The following is a 6,548-nucleotide window of genomic DNA, read 5'->3' on the forward strand; positions in this document are numbered from 1 at the left end:
AGGTTGGGTACCTTATTCTGGTAACACCATTGGATGCGGCCTACTCTGTAGTTGTTACAAAGAGTTGTAAAGTGCTACATACGATGTGATCCTAATTCGTACATGTTATGACATGAGGAGTGGGGGCGTTCTATGCAATGAGTTTGCATAAGATCAGGACCAAGAAATAAGTCACTCTTGCTTTATAACGCTGTTTACTGTTTAAGACTGACTATTTCACCTAGATGATCCAGGTAACTCGATCTTCATCTTGAGCTAACTATGAACTCTTGTTTATTCGGAATTGTCCTTAGATTTGCATAATTGAGGGTTGACTCAACAACACCGGCTCCATAAGACTCCCATTTCAGGGGTAAGACCGGATAGATAGCTGGGGACATAGGGTGCAAGACGGAGTTCACGCCTACCCGATTAAGGGATAAAATAAAGGTGTTCTCTCAAGTACTGAATCCAGGTCTTGAAAAGGGGCCCTACCCTCTCACTGGGCTAAGAGAGTTTGGTTTGGTGATTGGATCACAAACCAATTGTTCATTAGAGGATCAGTAGGGAATTAAGGAATAAAACGTAATCTCGAGGGTAAAAAAAATATTTGACCCAGCCATTATTTGGAACAACCTGTGAAGGGTCGACTTGCTGATTATGATTAAATCATGTGTACATAATATATCTACAGTGAGAGGAGTGAAACTATGGGCTTTAGTGGAATAACCCATTAGTTAACGAATGAGGATTAATTTGATCTAATGCGTTTAGCCAATTAATCTCGGATCATTGGAGTCCATGATCTGTAAGTCCGCGAGGTCCCCTTACTAGCTCGTAACGGACTAGCTCTAGAATAGCGTGATAATTTAATTTGAAACGTTCAAATTAAAATTAAGGGAATTAGTAATTATATGAGATATAATTATATGTTTAATCTTAGAATTAAACGGAATAGGAGAATTTATATATTTAAATATGATTTAAATATATAAAGATGAACATGTGTTAAAATTAATTAAATATTTGATATTAAATTAATTAAGTTTTATTTAATAATTAATTTATGAAATTAATTAAATTTTCTTTTTTAAAATCAAAATAGATTTTATAAAATCAAATTTTTATTTTTAGATAAAATTGGAAAATTGGTAAACAAAACACACAAAATGGAAAAAAAAGTTTTTCCATTATCCATCTCTGAACTAGCTCACACATATTGCAATATCTTGGCTTTGTCTTCTTTAAGCATGAGCTGCAACTCATGCAACTCTTCTCTTTGCATGTTGATCTGAAATATAATGAAGAGATTGGAGTGAAAATTGAGCATGCAATCTATAGTGAATTTTAGAGAAAATTCGGTTTGAAGAATGATCCTTCAACAAGGTTGCTGCAGTGAGTTTTTCTCCTTCATCCCTTGATTCAAGCTTGTTTTGAGTCCCACAACTCAATCTAGAGAATCAAGAGAATAGTGGAGATGATCTTGAGGTGGTCTACAACAAGATATGAAGAAGATTGCAGCTGGAGAAGGAGCTTTGAAGAAGTTCTACAAGAGGTATATCCTGAAACCCATTTTTTCTGCAGAAGCATGCTTTATATTATGCCAAAATTAGTGAATTTGAGTGCTTAGATGATCCTTGTACTTCCACTGTTGTTGATACAATCCCACACCAATCGTGGTTCTACGAACGAGGAATTACTGGGCATCTCGAATGACATTGCACTCTGACTACTGTGAAACCCGATTGGCAAGTGAGGCCGATAAAGGCAGACGATATCGGGTTGAGCCTATTGATTGTTATCGGATCCACGTGCGAGATAATCGATTGGACGGTATTGTCAATCTTCACACGAAGGAATGCACGTGTAAGGAATTCGACTCACTTGGTATCTTGTGTTCGCATGCAATTATTCCTGTCAAGGAACGGAATATAGCCATCCAAAGTCTTTACAGTCGATTTTATATAGTGGACTTTCTAATGACTGCATATGTGGAGCCTATAAATCCACTTGGTCACATATCTGAATGGAAGAGACCTCCTAGACATGTAGAAAAGACTATTCTTCCTCCGAAGTTTGTGACACAAGCCGGATGACAGAGAGTGAGAAGAATACCATCCAAAGGAGAATTTCGCAGACAAATGAAATGTGGTCAGTGTGGTAATTATGGGCATAACCGCCAAAATTGTAGCTAACCACTCACAACCATGCGACGTGCTAAAAATGCCAGAAACTGTGACACAATCACCATCTAGTTTAGTTTATAACTAACTTGTAACATACGTCATCTTGTAACATACTCTCATATTATCTTGTAACGGTTTATTGGTATGTGTTATAAATACCATTGATAAGTTTTTCATACGTCATACTTGTAACATACTTTCTAGTTTTTCATACTTGTAACATACTTCATACTTTTTCATACCTTTAACATACTCCATACATCATACTTTCATCTTGTAAACAAAAAAACAATAACAAGCTGTATTTCTATAATAGCAATCTTCATGTTGTAACATACTTTCTATTTTTTCAAAGTCTCGCTCTCTCAATCTCGTTCTCTCTCAAAATCTCGCTCTCTCAATGTTTGAACTTTGAACCTTGAACTTTGATATAATGTTTTATATACCATTGATATAATGAAAAGAGCAGTAGCTTAATTATACATGTTTTGATAAAAATGTATAATATTGAACTTTGAACTTTGGACTTTGATAAAATTATTTTATACATGTTTTACATACATAAAAAATACATGTTTTTACATACACAAAAAATACATGTTTTTACATACACAAAAAATACATGTTTAGACACATAAAAAATACGGAGTGTTCGCCCACAATTGAGACACTAACTGCATCCTATATTCACTCATTTTCTCCTGAGTGATTACGGACGGATCAACACCAGTCACAAGGTATTCTAGTAATTTTATTGCAAAGATGCCACAATCAAGCGGCCCGTGCTATATGTCGACGTTCGTAGGTCGCGAGATTTTCCAATGGGATGTGGATAGGTCCGGCTTTGAACGATCCACATCATAGTAGTGAAGTAGAGATGGTATTGTGACAGTCAATGGCTCCAGCTAATTCACCAGCTTTATCATTGGTGTGTGTAACGGAAGTGAATCCAACACGAATATGTGGCCTCTGTTAATGTCCATTGCAAGGACCATCTAGTGCTCACTGGTATTCATTGCCGTATAAACAAAATCCACATGTGCCCATTTGTTATCGAATTTATCGGTGATGTAGTCCTTGTACGTGTCTTCATCCTCCTATGCTAGGGTAGCCTTCAGAAGTGTCTTATTCTTTATTCGTTTAAATACCCCACCATGAGCATTAAAGTGACTCTGCCAAATAAAATGAGAAGTTGAGTAACAAAATATATGATAGTAAAATGACTCTGCACAAAAAAATATATCAAAATTTAACATTACATTAGCAAGATGGTGAACTTGTGCATGCACATGTTAAGCCGGGTATAAAATTTTTCTTTCATAAAATGAAATAAAGTATTTATGGTCTGCACAAAAAATTACTATGTCAGTAAAAGTACAAGATATTCAACTGTAAAGAAGTCAAGTCTCGGAAACTTACATCGCACTCGACCCACGAACTCGGGGAAATCAATTCCTTGAAGAATTACTTGGAAAATGGTTTAAAGGAATTTTCTTGAACATCATTGTCGGTATTCTCGTCTGAGATCCAGCCCATCATTTTTGTAAAGACATTGTGTGGAACGTCATGTGCTACGTTGTATGCGACAATCGCTCTGGATAGTGACGTGGCTACACCTGGGAAAGAATGCTTAACCACACTTTTCTTATTTACTTGAGCTGGAGGTGTACTTGTAACAACTTTCCTTTTACAAGTGACGTAGCTATACTTGTAACAACTTTCCTTTTACAAGTGACGTAGCTATACTTGTAACAACTTTCCTTTTACAAGTGACGTAGCTATACTTGTAACAACTTTCCTTTTACAAGTAGTTCTTCAAGATTCTTACATAAACAGATAACAAAAATTTACTCATCAAGAAATATAAAAATATAAACAAAGATTACTGATCAATAAATTACTCACCAGTGTAATTCCTTCTGTGGTCGTAACAATACCAGAAGTGTCGGCCTCTGAGATGTCAAACATGTCGGCCTCTGTATGTGGCATGGTGAGTAAGGCACACATGTCGGTCTCTGTTTGTGGGACGTCGGCCTGTATAGGTTCGACATCAGTTGGGTTGTGGTGGTATCAGGCTCTAAAGAGGGGGTGGGAGTTGGTGAAGTGGTGGTATTTTGAGGCTCTACAGGGGGGATGGGAGTATCAGAATAGTCGCATTAGTGGTATCAGGATCCCGAGATGGGATGGGTGACCTTGTCATCTCCTCATTCACCATGGAACCCTTCAATTAGTAAAGTAAAATGATAAGTTCATGAACAGGTAAAAACTAAACACGTAAAGACATTAAATGATAGTAAATGCAAACCTTGCACATAGACTACAACAGTGACAGGATGGCCGACAATTGTCCTTTCATGTCTGTCATGTTTTCCTCCATATTAGATATACGAATATCTAAATTCGATATACAACCATCCAACCTCGATAGTGAGCTGTCAATGGTTCGCAGGTATGAATAAATAGAATCGTCGGGATTGGCTCCTTCCCTGCAGGTAGCACACTCAGGACACTCCTCATCCATAGATCGCTCTCTATGGGAGTCCGCAAGATGGACATCAGGTGGGTCCAACTTGTCCTCATCGCGTACATCCCCCACCACATCATGTAACATATCATCACTAGGTATGTATGTCCCTTTTTCCACCCTTCCACATTCAGCATCCTCGTGCTCAGAATGCTTGTGTTCATCCCCTCCCTCCACTCTTCCACATTCATCATTGTCTTCTCCATGATGATCATCACCGTCACTTTCACTTTCACATTCAGCATCCTATTGCCACTTTCAACATTATCATCATCGACACCTAGATCAAATATAGGTCATCTGTCCACTGGGGTATCCCGAAACTCCCTCTCAGCGTCTGTCATAACAATACCCTCTTTAATCTTTATCTGCATTAATAACCCAATAAACTGGTTAGTGTCAATTTAACAACCAAATAAACATATTATGCATAAAGTAAACGTACATTTTAGACTCGAATATCTCTCTCTCAAGTACTTTGAAAGACACTGAGTGGGAACATGGCCATCGTAATATGCGAGACAAAGCCACCTCTTGCTCCTTCACTCCACAATGTTCCCAGCTATTGCTGCAACTAGGATCTCGTACGTCTATACCTAAATAAAATTTAACATATATTAAGAACAATAATAATATTAAATCAAACAGCACGATTATTATGTTAAGCAAATTTACCTGGAATGTTTGTGGAAATCCACGCAAAAAGTTCTTCACAATTTAATTTTTATTTCCTTTCACCTTCGTCTTGTATAGACTACTTTTATCATTCAACGCAGTCTTTAGAGCATCGAGTGTCCTCTCCCAAATAATGGTACCCCAATCAAGACTGTTGTAGTACTTTATGTTTTGAACGTCCTTAAAACGTTTGAGGTCCACTGCATTTTTCTGTTTGAACGTCCTTAAAACCTCAGTATAGTAGACTACTGTGATCTTCACAGCATCCTCATCATTTTCAAACTCCAACTCCTTGTATTTTTCTTCAAGTAAACAGACATGTAAGGTGTTCTTCGTCACTCAATTACCAAAATACTTGATTTCAAGTTCATACTAGGACTGTTCATTCTGATTAACTCGTGTTGGGGATCGCCACAAACCAGTCATCAACAAAAAATCATCCTTCGAAAAAGTGACGACCTTTCCATAAACAAAAAATGACATTGAGTCATATCTTATCCTCTTCACTTTTCTCAACAACATATGATGGATAATTGGGCTGTTAAACACCATGTCAACGTCTACAAGTCGCCAAAAAACTGTTCTCTTGAACATGTCTAACTGCCTTGGGGTAAGCTTCTCCTTCACAATCTTGTTTGCATTAACAATGTAGGCCAAGCTCGTTACTTGACTAGGAAATCGGTCGGCAATGGGTATTCTGAAACACGTTGCCATCTTAAATCACTCCTGCATGAAATAAAGACTCAATCAGTATACTCCTTCAGAAAAAAAATTGTAAAAAACATTATGTTTAAATCTCGCTGGCATCGCTCTCTTCAGTGTCGCTCTCACTGGTATCACTCTCTCTGATGTCGCTCTCACTAGTGTCGCTCTCTTTGGTATCGCTTTCTCTAGTATGGCTCTATCTGTTGTCGCTCTCTCTAGTAACTCTCACTTATCTTGCTCAGATTCTCTCTTTTTACTCGTCTTTAACCATAGAGCACATCGAAAACCAGAAAAACAAACAAAAACACCATAGGTTCATAGTATTTCTAAACCCCAAAACGAACCATCTTTTCTAGTGTCGCTCTCTCTAGTATCACTCTACTGCTTTCACTTTCACTTAACTCGCTCACAAACTCTTTTTACTCGTCTTCAACCATAGAACACATTGAAAACAAAAAAGAAAAAAGAAAACCATAGGT

Source organism: Benincasa hispida, chromosome 6 (genome assembly GCF_027475165.1).
Source record: "Benincasa hispida cultivar pf3 chromosome 6, pf3_genome.v1.1, whole genome shotgun sequence".
In the NCBI taxonomy this organism is placed as follows: domain Eukaryota; kingdom Viridiplantae; phylum Streptophyta; class Magnoliopsida; order Cucurbitales; family Cucurbitaceae; genus Benincasa; species Benincasa hispida.